Source organism: Falco naumanni, chromosome 1, assembly GCF_017639655.2.
Source record: "Falco naumanni isolate bFalNau1 chromosome 1, bFalNau1.pat, whole genome shotgun sequence".
Taxonomy (NCBI): Eukaryota; Metazoa; Chordata; class Aves; order Falconiformes; family Falconidae; genus Falco; species Falco naumanni.
Genome location: NC_054054.1, coordinates 12,863,220 through 12,878,333, shown reverse-complemented (window position 1 = coordinate 12,878,333; position 15,114 = coordinate 12,863,220). Strand labels below are relative to the sequence as shown.

At 41.0% G+C, this 15,114-nt stretch overlaps 1 long non-coding RNA gene across 4 annotated transcripts in view; it reads left to right on the top strand.

Annotated features, from left to right (window-relative positions):
• Positions 1–14,791, top strand: part of LOC121082416 — a 74,038-nt gene extending 59,247 nt beyond the window's left edge. For all 4 annotated transcript variants that reach the window (XR_005826016.1, XR_005826014.1, XR_005826017.1 and 1 more), the window contains 3 exons: positions 2,721–4,221; positions 11,242–11,456; positions 14,671–14,791. This is a non-coding gene — a long non-coding RNA (uncharacterized LOC121082416). The remainder of the gene's footprint in view (positions 1–2,720; positions 4,222–11,241; positions 11,457–14,670) is intronic.
• Positions 14,792–15,114: the final 323 nt, after the last annotated feature.

The following is a 15,114-nucleotide window of genomic DNA, read 5'->3' as shown; positions in this document are numbered from 1 at the left end:
TTTAGAATCCATATTTTCTGAGCACGTCACATCATAAGGTTCTTGTTCTTCTTTAGTATTTATGCATATAGCCTCACATTTTTTTCCCTTATCGGCTTTCTCATAGTTACTTTCCATGATCTCTGTGACTATTTTCTATTAAATCTGTGTTTGTGTTATTTACAGAGACTTCAGTGTTGTTTCCAAGAAGTCTTTCATGTTGACTTCTTTATTTGTTGTAGTTTATATTTTTCTTTCATGGGTGACTATAGGTTTTCCCGAAATGACATTCCAATTTTAACATTGCAATATAATGTCATTGTTAAAATGTTCATAAGCAAGAAATGCACGATGGTAATTCAAGCCTCGGGAAATGAAGAGGAGGCTATTATAAAGGAAGCGGCTCCTCTGAGGACAGGCAGGATTCAGTGCTGCAAGAACTTGCTTCTGCCACCTTCACTCACCTTGAGCAGCCCATGATTCCTGAGAGGCCACGCTCTTTCAGATGACTCGGGCTGCTTGCCCAGTGAAAGACTGTTCAGAGGGGACAAGGGGTGATGAATCTAAGAGTCTGCTGCCTAGAAGCTTTCTGAAAAGATTAATTACTGTGTGAAAGAGCCCAGTAATGAGAAATGATGTTGCTTTTGTCGTAGGCTGTTGGGTCCTGGATGGTCATTCCCATTTTCTAGGGCTAACCCCTAAAGTAAATAGTTTTCTTTTTGTTGACTGTCAGCAGCTTGTCACTGTGCAGTGACCTGGATGTGCAAGTGCTGTGGATGAGAGATCTTGTGGCCTCTGCCAAATCTGTACAGGGCATGTCTCCCACTCCTCAGTGCCCCCTGCCATCGGTTCCTTTCAGTCTGAAAGGAAGGAGATGGAGCAATTTGTCACTACTTGTTTAGAAGCAGCTTTGCTGCTTGACGGCCAAGTCATTTCTTGTTGGCCTTTCTTTTCTTACCTCTGAAATTTGCTTTGCTCCACTCCTTCTCCTGCCTTTTTTTGCCTTTTTCTTTTCTCTCCTTAACTCCTCCTTTCTTTACAGGATATGGATTTACATGTGCCTGCATGGACACACACACACACACAGAATTTGAGTAATGTGTAAAATCTACTTCTGATAGACGCCTACAGACCTTCCCATTTACCTAGTTTTTCCCTCTATGATTTTGTAGTATTGCATGGTCTACTGTCAGTCCCTGACTAATTGGAGTTGTCATGACACCAAAGCAGCACTCATGCACTCTTCCTAGTATTTTTGTCTTTAGTTGCATGTATTTGTTATTCCCTTTCTAAGAAATATGACAGCACCTCCCAACTCACTGTTTCTTTGAAAATTACTGATGTCAGTGTATGAGTAGTGATTTGCTGTGCAGCTGCATTCAGTCTTCCACAAATAATGATGAGAATGCTTAAATTAAAAATCCTCAATTGTATTAGAAAAATTGCCTTGGTCACATGAGAACTTTCACCTGGTGACAAATTTGCCTGTGTATCTACAGACAGCCCTTAATATACGCCCCAAAAGATTAAAAAGTCTGCAAAGGGAGCAGCTGAGGCTACCCAGAAGTCTGGTCCTCCATATCCCACAAAAGTCATTCTTTGTCCCTGCTGTCACACTCCACAGCACAGCCATCTTCCTCGATGACAAGACTGGTGAGTGCAGTTTGCCTCTGGGAAGAAAACGGGGTGTACAGACTCTATTCTGTGTACAGCTACACAACTATTTATTTTGCAAGTGGGTGCCCCATGACGATTCTTCATGAATAAAAAGGTGCAATGAGGAGATTCTCACTGTGACAAACCCTGCAGCGTTTCAGCAGTGCTTCCACAGCTGATAACTGAAGGCAGTTGGAGGGAATCAAACCTTAGGCTTATCAGCCTAATAAAGTGGATTGTAATGCAGCACTGTCACTTTTTGTCACTGGTTCTTTTAGGGACTTTCTTTCTTGTGGAATGATCCAAAAAGGTATCAGCAGGTGACTGCTCACAGAGCTTTCTAACCTAGGGTTATCATAGTGACCCGTTGCCACCTCTCCAAGGCAGCTGGCCAGGAAGCATGCCACTTTATCCCAGCTGAATGGAGAAGCCAGGGATGTTTTCAAAATGAAATACAGGCTCAGTACTCTCTGGGGCACATGACTAGTGACAGGACAAGAGGAAACGGCCTCAAGTTGTGCCAGGGGAGGTTCAGATTGAATATTAGGAAAAATTTTTAGACTGAAAGGGTGGTCAAGCATTGGAACAGGCTACCCAGGGAGGCGGTGGAATTGCCGTCCCTGGAGGTATTTGAAAGACATGTAGATGCGATGCTTAGGGGCATGGTTTAGTGGTGGACTTGGAAGTGCTGGGTTAACGGTTAGACCTGATGATCTCAAAAGTCTTTTCCAACCTAAATGATTCTATGATTGTGTGTATGTTCCAGGATTTACACAAGCTGAGTTCTTGGGCACACATTTCCGAAAGGCTTAACCTCTCACCTTGTAATGGAGTGTTTCTAAAGCAGTCATATACTATAGTAAACAAAGCCCAGCTCTCCCGTCACAAGATCGTGTGATCTGAGTACATGATAAGAAAATGAACAGGTGCAAAGCCAAAGGTAGCATCCATCTGAGCCTGAGAGTTTGGAATAAGTATAGGAGTAACCGCAGTATAGGGACAATGAGTCAGGCATTATGTGCATGGGAAGGCATCAGTAAGTCTTAAGCAGAGATCTGAAGTGACTTTGTGAATTTTCTTTACAGGAAGCTTTTCATTTACAAAAGGAATGTGATAAAAGAGGAAGGAGCACTGTTGGAGAGCACCAGCAGCTGGAGAGCCATCTCTTATCTTCTTGGTCAGCTGCAAGCAAGTACTGACCGCCATGTGCTTTGAGGCAGGTGGGTAATAGCAAGGTACAGAGCTTGTCTGATGCGTTAGGAGAAGAGGTAGGTGAGGGATGCAGAGTACGTGAAAATACAATAGAGATGGTAAGTCAGCAAGATGATTTTTACTGCGATGTGTTAAATGGTTTTGCAGGGACATAAAGTAGACTTGATGAAACCAGGAAGAGGAAGCTTCAGTTGTGGATATGTGAGACAACGAAAACCTGAACCAGGGCTTTACCAAAGAAAAAGGGGCTGGATTTTTAAGGCATTGTGAAGGAAGAATGAATGTAATTTGTGTCGAACAGGTTGTCTCTCCTCTTGCCAGCTGTGCATGTTAAAGAGAATGCTGCTTTTTGCCATTCACAGGTTACTCCTCTTACAAAATTACTGAACATTTCCATGCCTGTCATTATTCAGAAATGGTTACAATTAAGTTAATCTAATTATTTGAGTTCCCTTTGTTTTGGTTCCTCTTATTGTTGAAATTAGTTCCTCTGCTAGAATCTGCAAGCTTTTGCAACTTTTGTTTCACTCATTATTCCCGATATAGCTGTTATGTTAGCATAAAAGTCCTCCCAGCTTGCATAGTGTATTTCTATAGCTCTGTCTTAGGCCATATAAGCTGAAATCCCGTGAGAAGATTTTCGATCAGGAACCTAAAACTTTAAGACTACTCAAACTGCGTTCCTCAATTTTTATCCTCTTGTTTATTTCACTACTAAACACAAAAGCTTACACAACTGTTGAGCTTTCTTAATCAACCCTGATCTAGCTCACACTGCTGTTTGTAGAAATACTTCCTTTCACGTCAGTGAGCTTGATCTGAGTAAAGCTAAAGCCTTGATAATACCAAGCTTATTTAAAGAATCTTAAGGTTTGGCATAATATGAGCGAAGACCAATGCTTCTTGTGAGCTGCAATGGTAATTTTGGTAAGGGACACTCTTTTAAAAAATTAAATAAAAATCAGAATCTCTTATGTTCCTACAGCAAATACCCAGGTTTGCTGGGGATAAAAGTTCTCTCTGGAACCACAAGAAATTGCTTAAACTCTCAACTATAGAATCCCTATTTTTTCCATACTGTACAGAAGATGTGTTTTCCAGTACAGCAGATGTTACTCAAGATTTTCCAAGTGTAGTTTTTACAATCTCTCTTCAGCATAAATTGTAGTTGCGTTGGCTTCATCTTTATTATATGTAACATACAATGAAAGAAATAACCCCTCTGGTTTGAAAGCACAAGGGAGGTGACAGGATGGGCCACACCAGAGGGACACAGTTAGCCAGATGAACCAGAAGCACCTGGAGCCAGTTGCTTCTCCTGGAGGACATCAGTGCTAAGAGCAGACAACACCCGAGTTGTCCTAGGGAAGAAAGGTATGATGCCTTTGGCTTTTGTTTGGGTTTTTGGGTTTTGTTTGGTTTCCTTAACAAGATGAGAAGTCAGCTTTGGCCAGGAATGAACAAAAAGGTATATTTTGTGTTGCTTTTCATTTTCAGACAGAAAGGAAATTCTCCAGGTTGTGCTGATGTTTTTGTTGGTGAAAAGCATAGATGTGGAAACCTGGTGACTATAAGGGAAAAGGGAGTAATGTGGGGAAGGTACAAGACAACCTTGCTCCTCTTCTTGTTACAGGGCCTGAGGCTGAGGATACAAATTACAGTATTCTGACACTATTCACAAAAATATTCAATAGGACTGATATATGGGGCTGTGGAAGTGGAAGTAACGCATAAGGGCATGGCCTTCATGGTCTGAAGTTTCTCTTTTGTCTTCATGAGACAATACAAGTCTGGGGAAGATGAATAAAGCTGAGACTGTGATTCTGCAGTCACTCTGCACTGACACTAGCACAGGCTGCTGCCAAAGAGACAGAGCTACACGTTTTGACAGTAGTCTGCCCTTATATTTCTTCAGGGTAATCAGGGAGTTATGCCCTCAGTTAATTCAGGCTTACTTGCTGATGGAAAAGAGAGTGTTACTCTGGTTTGCAAAGGTAATGCTTTATAACTCCCTAAGTACACAGGTAAAATTTCACTTCTAGGTTTATTTTTTTGCAAAAGCACTAAGGTGTTTGAGGCAATCTTAATCTTACCTGCTACACTCAATTTTTATGTAAATTTGATGGTGAACATCAGTCATCATACGAGCAAAAAAGTGGGAGGAGAAATTATACCAGCAGGTGCAATTAGCCATGGGAGCCTCTTGCTAATGAGCACTATGACTTGCTGTGCCCACAAGGAGAGCAGTTTGTCCCCTGAGAGGGTGTTCTGGAGCACACCTGGTGCTGGATGTGGTGGTGCCACCACCTGCCTCCGTCCCTGCTGTGCTCTGGCAGTAGGGTCCAGCTGTGTGGCAAGCTCCAGCCTTTCTCCCTTTCTTGGTACTGATGCTCTGTTTGCAGGAGGTAGGGATGAGGAACCCTCAGCTCCCTCCACTGCTGCTGGTTCCCAAGATGCTGTCCTGTCGCTGTGCTGACTCTAAAGGTCAAATCTTCATGGGCACGGTGCTGCCCACTCATACAGATTTCAGGAGAAGTACAGAGATGAATTATTAAATAATTAGCAGAAGAGAGGTTCAAATCCAGGGAAACCAACCAATATCACTCCAGATTACTTGTATGTACTCCCCTGCATGAGTTTTTCATCCACTTGTAGGGAATTCAGTAAATTTAAATCAAACTGAGGAAAGTATTTCTTTTCCTGATCCCTGCTGCAGTCAGAATTTTTTCTTTCTTGAAATGCACTCTCTTTCTCCAGTACAGCCAGTTTCCCTCTAATCATCTATGCACCCCACACCTGCCCTTTCTTTTTTCTTGGTAGCGTCCATCCTCTTTGATAGTATTCCCTTGACAGGCTTTTTCAGGCAAATGCCTGAAGTGCTGCCTCCAGCTGTTTTGGGAACAGCCTCTCAACGTACAAAACGTTCAAACAGCGTAAAGGACAGATGAAGGCGCACACACTATTGCTAAGTACCCAAAACATACACAGTCTGGATTGGCTGGGGCTGTGTTTTGTTACCCCTCCTCTTGCCATTCCATTTCATTCATGTCTTTATTTAGGGAGATGCTTTGCTTTCTCGTCTGCCCAACACACTCTTGTATGAGTGTGTGCAGACAGAATGCAGCCCTGTCACTGATGAAAGCCCGTGCCCTATGTGGACATGAGAAAGGAGTATGGGCAAAACAGAACTAAAACAGTCATGAAACTTGTTCTGAGTGAAAGGCTGAAAGAGCCTGAGGAGTGTTTAATTCTGTGGGGCACTACCTATCCTAATGCAAAACCTTCCTAGCACTTCTCTTTTTCCTGAGAGAGGGACGGAGCTTGAAATAGTGGAACAGTACCATTAGGCGCAACACCATAAATATGAGGTAAATGGGTCACCATGGGGGAGTTCAGGTCACCGGCTTTGAGGTTTGGAAATACAGTACGTAGGAGAACCGTAGGTGCTCAGGTGTTCCCTGTTTGAGGTGGCTGACTTGGTGAGGTTTCAAACAAAAGGGAATGCATCAGTGTTCTGTCTCTTCAGCTCTCCTTCACTACACAAAATAATTGTGCTTTTTCCACCCTACAAAGGAGAATAAAACATTTTTGTCCCCCTTCAAAATTTTCTTTTGTGATGATGCCTGAAGAAGCACTGATAGCAAGCCACATACGACGATGCTGCCTACCTTACTGATCTCTGCTGTCTCTTGTTCTCACTGTCTGTTGACTTGTGTTTTATGAAAGGTGTAAAGCAGAGATTATCTGTGTAAAAAACCCAGCAGAGTACAGCTTTGATCTGTGACCAGCTCTTATTATCAACGTCATTAGTAATAACATGGAGTTCCTTGAGCACATTTTTTTAATGGAATACTGTAGAAACTGACCCTGTAGAGAAACAAGGCTGACTTGGGGGAGCTGTTAGTGTACAGATAAGGGGCCAAATCTGCTGTGAAACTGCAAGCGAGTGAACAGCTCGTGATGAGCAACTGCTTTGCTGCGCGTAGGCAAGTTCCAAGGCAGAATTTGGCCAGATAAGCAATTGTATACAATCAGCACTTGTATAGGCAATAAACAATCTCACTTCTTCACTGACTTGGGGTCTGTGTCTTCATATACCACAGCATACTGTCCCCAGGGGGAATTAGCGTATAATTTTTCCAGTGTCTAAAGAAAGCTGTCACTTGGCTAGTGCACAAATACCATTCCCCTTTTCTTCCTGACTACCTACTCTCATGAAACATGCTGAAAGATAACATACAAGAGACTTTTCCATCTCTGTCAAGTTGAATTGTAGCTGGCCAGAGGTTCAGACTGATGAAGGTGGGAACTGAGAAGTACCAGAACAATGACTTATGTTTTACCTCCAGATCCACTGTTATAAAAATGGGCTGCTTTATTTCCAAGTAAGGAAAAACAAAACTGGGATGATTCCATAGCAAGCAGTGTGCTCGCAGAGCAAAAGTAAGGCTGCCTTACTAGGCTGTAACTTTCATGCTGTCCTGGGGTGTGGGACTTCGGGTCTTTTGTTTTGTTTGTGGGGGTTTAGGGTTGGGGGTTTTTGTGTGCTGTGAACATGACTGGAATTTTTTTAGCCCTAGGATATAGGCACCTCTTCAGCTTTCCTGCACAGTGTAATGCATTGCCAGTAATGCATTTTTCTGCTGTCAGAAGGCAATATAGAAAAGCGAACACACACATACAAAGCCTACTCTTCTGTAAGCATGAATTCAAGCCATTTTTGCTTTGCTGCTTCTTGTTGTCAGATCCGTTTCTCTTGAATTCTTGTGCTTCATAAAAAATAAAAAGAAGTATCTATAGCCAAATCTGTGATGAAGATAATCCAAATCACCATCCTTATGTGAAAACCTGCTTCAGTCCATAACAAGTTGCTGTCTTCATATGAGCTTTCTTGGAAGAAAAATCTAGAGGAAATAAAACAGGATCTTGCTGTCTCTACATTTTTCCCAGCTTCTGAGAAATAGTTCCATTAGAAAACAGTCATTTCAGCAATTTAAAGCCTGGCTTTAGAGGATGCTGAAGGATTTGCTTTGCTTCATGAGAATGTGCTTCAGGTTCCTCATGCAGATATGAGAGAAAAAAAGTCACGCTGCCTCATAGTCTGCAATGCTGATTGAGCAAATGTTGGGGAAACAGACCAGCATTTTGTGGTTTCTGGCTGGTTAACTGGCAATGGGGTAACTGATCAAGTAAGTAAATACTGATAGAATTTTTTTATCTTTGCTAGATAGATTTGGGGTTGGTTGGGACTGAATAAGAAGCATCTGAGCATAACATTTCCATAAGTGCATAGCAGCCATTGATATTCCCATTCCGTGCCCTGGGTGAGAGATGTCCCGTTTGTTGTCACTACTGCAGTGCTTCTGTTGACAGAGCAGCTGCATCTCCTGTTCCACTACTGCAGCTGCAGTGCATGCAATGGCAGCAGCCAACAGCAATAGTACATAAATGTGTCCACAATCATACTGCAGTTTCATTACCTATAAAACTTACCCTATAAAAGGGGGGTAGGGGGGGGAATCACTATTGCTTTCCTTAAATAGATCAAATTTCAGCAATAATCCTGGAATTTCCTTTACCTTTGATTTAATAAATGCAGGAAAGGCCTGGACAGCCACTAAATCAGCTATCCACTGGTAGAAGGAACTTAGTGATGCAGCAGAGATTCAATGCTCTAATTAAAAAGTCTCAAGCTATTAGAATTTTCCATTATGGAAACAGGACGTTTGTTTGCCTCACAATCACAATGTTATCTTGACTCACCTCATATATCACAGACGTGGAAATTAATTTGAGGGAGGAAATTTAGAATGTGTTCTTCTATGCCATTCTATTTTCAGAAGGTGGGAAAAAAAGAGCACTGACCCTTTAAAGGTCCTAAAATTGGTTTCCAGTGCTTTTATATTACATCCCAGTACCTGATATTTTTTTTCCCCATCAGAAAAAAAAAAAAATGTATCTGGATTTCTTATCTACTTTAAGGGGCCTAATCCTGTAGGAGGTCTAAAGGGTTTTAAATCTCTATTTACACTACAAATTCTTCCAATTGTCTGAGTTTAGGGCTTTTTACCACTGCCTGTATTTTTTGTGAGCCAACCTATTCCAGGTTGGTTTCCATTTCAAAAGAACCTCTTCCACTTGAAAGCACTGTTTCTTTTGTTCCTTTCTAAATACTTCTTGGAGGTCATATTTTTAAATTATGTAGGCAAATCTCCTCAAAAAGGTAGGTGCTATCAGGAATCAAAGTCATGGAAACAGTATTCTCTGTTAAGTGGTACCTGGGCATGTTACTATTTAATAAGAAGGCAAGAAGGTATTACAGTCCTGAGCATTTAGGAAGTCCTATTGAGAAGAATGGCAGAACTGAAGAACAGAGAAGCCATTTGAAGATTGTGTTTTCAGCTGCAATCTGCAGTACAGAATTCTCTTGCTGCATCTCTTTATTTCAAGGTCTGTCATAGATATATAAGTAGTGTGTATGTGTACATATATACATAAATTTGTAAGGTATCGGTCTAGGCAGTAATTGGTACGTGGTGACTTGGCAATAATGAATACTGAGATTTAGTAAATGAGCGTGTAAGAAGGTATTTTCACTCCCTTGTGGGTAAAGCACGCTTTATTAATTAACAGAGAGAGGGCCTTTTGTAAAGAGGAAGGATAAGCCACCCAGGTTAGACGCCTCTCCTGAATTGCCTTTCAGAGGAGCCCTTTTTCCCTGCTGAGAGCCCAGGCTCCCAATTTTGACATTGTGATTCCAAAACTGCAACTCACCGGGATAAACATCTGTATAAACAGACACTTATATGTGTGTAAGCCTGTGTTTCCTGAAGCAGACATTGCTTTTTGTAAAGCTTATTTCACACTTCACTTCACCTGAAACCACCTTTTTCACATCTTCTGTGTGGTGGTTATTCACACACGACAGTTACGGAGCTAGGCTATAGCTGAATGGCACAGCTTGGGCATGGTCCCGTGCTCACTGAATCAAGCGCACATCCAGTCACATCCCAACTTACATCAACCTAGAGAATGTGGGTTTGCAGTTTAGTTTCTGATGCGGGATTTTTGGCAAGTTTATGATTTGAGAATAAATTTGCTAATATTTTTAGTCTGAAATAACTCGATCTGCATTTGTAACTTCTCAAAGGAAATAGTAAATATTTCTGTCATTAAATATGGAGATATTGGACTGTTGCTTTTTCCCTGCATCAATTTCTTTTTTATCCTATATGAATTTTCTGTTTGGTAGAAAGAATCTCCACTTGCCTGCCACTGAAGTGTCATGGAGCTCATTACCTCCGATGAGATGAGCAGTGGCGTGAAATAATTAAACTTACTTCCTGCTGGCAAGTGGGAAATTTTTCTGCCCCATTCCTTTTGATTTGACCTTTGACTAAACACATTTCTTTTTGCTACATGGATGGTGTTTCATCCCCTGGACGTAGTATGTTGCTTTATCCTGGATGAGGCAGTGACTTCTACAGCATTGTTTTCAAAACTGTGTTTGCAAGAAAGAAAATGTGATCTTTCATATCGTTGAATGAAGACAAAATTTTGCCTGTGCAAATCCTTGTTAGATGGCAATAAAATAGGATTTTTCTGCCTATGTGAATTCATTTCCATAATGGAATTTCATTACTAATACTTTTTAGTGAAGTTGTGTTGCTTTCTTTATACCATGTAGTGTTTAATCATGTAAGAATCTAAACCAGAGCTTTCTGGTGGAACCCACCATGTAAAGAGTTCTTGGGAGGCTTCAGAGAGAGTCAGGAGATAACATACTGAAATGAAAAGGAATAATGCTTCTATTATAAGTTTTTTCTTAGTTACCAGTAAAAAAATCTGCAATATTTAAAAAAAAAAAAAAAGGGGGGGGGGGGGGGGGAGCAAGAACCCAAAGTGAAAATTAAAAAGGCTGCCTGTCAAAGTGAAACGTAGCCTAGTTACACTATGACATGAGTTCAATTTAGTGGTATCCAGTCACTGCCTGCGGATAATTGGCATTTTCCTACAGCAATTTTTCTGTCTTTCATTTTTAGGTGGTTTTTTTTTTTCATATGCATTTGAATGCATATGAATATGGGCACCCTATGGACCGAAATGTGAGAAACACACCGTGGGAACCAACAGCACACACTTAGTCACACCACCCTCATAAAATTGGCCAGCTGGCTTTGATCAGAAAGAAAAACAAGCGGAATATCATTCCTCAGCCTCATAGAGGCTGATCTCTAGAGGCCTTTGGTTCTTTTTCGCTGCTCTGTTTTTGCAGTTAGTTTTATATTAGTTAAAACAGTCTAAGTTTAGTATCTCCCCATCCCTAGGCAAAAAGGTGATTTTCCCTTTCTTGATTTCTCACTCTGACCCTGTTTTCTTTTTCTTGTTTTTCAGTGCAGAAACTTGCCTGCCAGGGATAACAGAGTGGGCTCGGGTCCCTCTGTAGCAGAGAAGGGAGGATTAAACAAGGGTGTCCCTGATCCTGAGGGTGTTACCTCAGCCAGCACTGATGGGAACACTGCCCTGCTTGCGATTCTCCACCCTCAGTTAAAAAAGAATTGTTTGCTGCTCAGATACTGACACCTTTCCCTTCTGGAGAACATATGGAGGTATGTCCCTGAAAATCCCTGAGGAAATTCTTACTTCTAAATGCCAGCTTTGCCTTCTGATGCCTATAAGCATTGTCTTGGGGAGCACGGGGTACCACACAGATCCTACCACACAGAGCTGGTAGCTCCCCACATAGCCCAGAGGCAGTCTGCACAAAGCAAAGCTGCCTGCGTCCTGTCTGGGCTCTACTTCCAGTATCACTGACAGGAACGCACCCACCAGCGAAGGGTCACCTCCCCGGCACTGGGAGCCTAAAGGCTGCGGAGCCAGTGCTCCAGGCTGAGTCTCTGGTCTGTTCAGCCCTGCTTACCCAGCACGGCTCCGTAGACCTTCGGGGGCAGCTGTGGCATCAGGCAGTGGAGTCAGATCTGGTATCAGCACGCTATGTGGAGCAGGTGAGCTGCTCTGCGCTTGACCCCTGCTCATTCAAGAAGATCTCATTCCAGTTAGGAACAGTAAAATCCATCATCACCAGTTACACCACTTTTTCTTTGCCTTTCTGTCCTGTTGGCTTCGCTGAGCACCAAGCAGCTGAAAATTTACATGCTGACAGGGTCTAGCTTTCACCTACGGCGATACCGCTGTTAGACCACAGTGATAAATGAGGTGTTTTCTCTTGGGGAAGTTAACTTTTGCAGCTAGGCTTTGTTACCAAATTCTTTCTCCGTTACTACACGCCAGGACAAATGCCCTCCTGCTCGTGTTCTCAGACTTCTTGGAAGTATCTTGAGAAAGACTATGTACACCTCTACGTCAATGTAGATCTGAGAATAGGCAAGAAAACAAGCAAAGACAGAGCTGTGAAAGTTCTGCCTCAATGAAATACGGTACCATTTGCTCAGACTTCCTTAATCAGAGGCTGGGGGTCTTTTTAGAAAAGTTTTCATTTTGCTTAAAATAAACCTTAAATAAGCTTAAGATTTCAACCTCTAATAATCCTTAAGACTTCTGCGCATGTTTTACTGCAGAACTGCACGGCTTTTGTCATTTTTCTAAGTAACAAGCCAAAGCATAAGGTCAGTCAGAATATTTTGTGGTCGTTGCTGTAATACTGTTCAGAAAACCAAAAATGCAGCTTGAAACACAAGATGGGTTAGGGCATTTCAGTGGTTGATTCCTGTAGACATTTTCTTGTAATTGCATTATTCCAGCTAGCATACAACTTTACTGCTTAAACAATAAATCCCAATTGACTTTCAAAGTGCTACTGGCATGGGACACAGTTGTTATTCCAATGTTCTTGGCGCAAACATCATTTTTGCACCACCAGGGAATTTAGAAAATTCTTTTATTACTCTTGACCTTCCAAAAACAACATGGGAAGATGACAAACAACAAATACAGCATCTCCCAGATACAAAAGATGATTCCTTAAAATTTGAGCCAATGCCTACTTTTCAGTGAACTGTGGGACACCAAAAAGCAGAAGAGTGGAATTTTGAATAATTTTAATGAGGCTAGTGCTGTCCCAAATGCTGCTTTTCCCCCAGTCATTGTGCCACTGAGTATTGTGGAATTGGGGTTTCTAAATCATTAAAATGTAAAAGAAAACAGAAAATGCTGCTAACTATAGAGGCATTTGTGAAATACTGAGTCAGGATGGACTGCAAGAACCTTTTAAATAAGAAAGCATAGACATTTAAATATCTATGGGTGATGCAAAGAGAACATACCATGCCATTGACCTGTCTGAGCTGCTGCTAAACTTCAGGACTCACTGGTTGAAATATCCAAGCTGGATCTTCAAAACATACTGCTCTCAGTGAAGACCCAGCATGTTTTTTCTCCATTTCTGACTTTCATAGCTATAGAAATTAGAAAAATGCATTACTGAATCTAGAGGAGGCTCAAGAAAAGCACCATATGAACCCAAATTTTCACCATTTCTCAAAACTAAATTTAATTTTGAAGCTTGAAGATTAACAGTGGCATTTCTGAGCGATATCAAAGTACACTAAAAATCCAAATTGCATTAATAACATTAAGAAACTGTAAAAGGGGGGAAAGTTTGAGTGAAGCAGTATCGCTAAGACAGTTCTTCTCTCATGGAACTTGTACAATTTTGGGAAACTGCTGACACAGCTGACAAAGTATTAAGCCAGTTTATATCTGATGCGTTCGTTCTGTCAGGACAAATTTTATCAATTGTTACTTTTAAGTACTGATAGTACTGAACTGTATATAAGAGGAGTGGGCATAACTCATAACTATGCTTAGAAATGAAGTGCAAAATCCAACAGCCAGTAATGCAACATTGACTTGAAGGCACATTTTTGTATACAAATAGTTCCGCGCTTTCTAAACATGTGTCCCAAAGCATATTAAAAGGTGTTACATTGAAACTGAAGATGCCTCTTAGGCAATAGAGCTGAGGTAAAGTTAGCTAGTGGTATCTCAGCGCAAGAAACTAAAAGAACCTGGTAAACAGGACAGTGCTAACAGAATTCTGAGGAGAGGTAAGAATGAAATGTCCAACTCGCTAACCTCGCTCCCTTAAAAAAAGAAACAAAACCCCAACAACAAAAAGACATTTACTTGCAATCCTGCTACAGCTAGCTATTATTTACAAAAGGATTGTAGAGGGTTTTTTTGTTGTTCTTTGGGTGGTTTTTTTTAAATTAAAATCACCGTAAATTGAAGATCAATGAGCCTTGCTTCAATATAAAAGGAGTTAGATAAAATGATAATTAAATTTAGCTTTAAATAACATTGTCCTTAGCTAGAGTGGCTTTTTAATGGGAAATAAAAGGCAGCTTAAAAGATCAGGAGTTAAAAATGTAAGAGAAAATAATTTTATGAGGAACACAAAGCACATAATTGACCTCTGACAGATATTCAGTATTCAAAAAAAACTTATTACCTTAATTTACCAAACACTTAAAAGGGATATAAATACTTACGCTTCAGAGTTAAGCCCAATTTCTAATGAATGGAACAAAGAAAAGAAACTTTCACTGTATATACCTGTAATTTCTTCATTGCCCATAAGGTAATTTATTTGGATTTTTCTCTGATACTAACTTCTATCAGGAACAGATTCCTGGGGCAGGTCAAGTTATTCTTCTGCTGTGCAAGTAACTGTGAGGTGAAGTAGATGTAGTGCAAAACCAGAAAAGATGGGAAAGGGAAACAGAAATATTTCCCCTTGGAGAAACTGGTTACAGCACCAGCATATCTTTTAGGAAATCTTTGTATCCCTGCTGTCCTTCTCAGATGCCCTAGTTCAGCTACTGGAAAGAAGGCACATCCCAAGTGACCCGTTAGCAAAAAGAGGAATTGGGAAGAGGAAACACAGAAGAAAATAGTATCCCACAGGCCCTTTTACATTTTTTGTGCTTTGCGCAGGATTCACATCAAAGGGAGTTTTGCTAATTTAAAGATATGTTTCTTGTTTCTATAAAACCTTTTTTGTGACAATGCTAATAATCTTTCCACGGCAAGGAAACGTTTGGGGTGGGTTTTAAGCTATGGCAAATGATCCAGTTTTTTCCAGCTCCATTCCAGTAAAGTCGGTCTTCTGAAGTCCCCAAGTGCATGAACAAAATAGATTGTAGTAAACTCTCTAACAGCAGGTTCTCATTTCACTGGAATCACAAGCAATATATTTTTATCCATATATCCAGCAGCAAAAGGCTCTGATATGGTAATTTATACCTC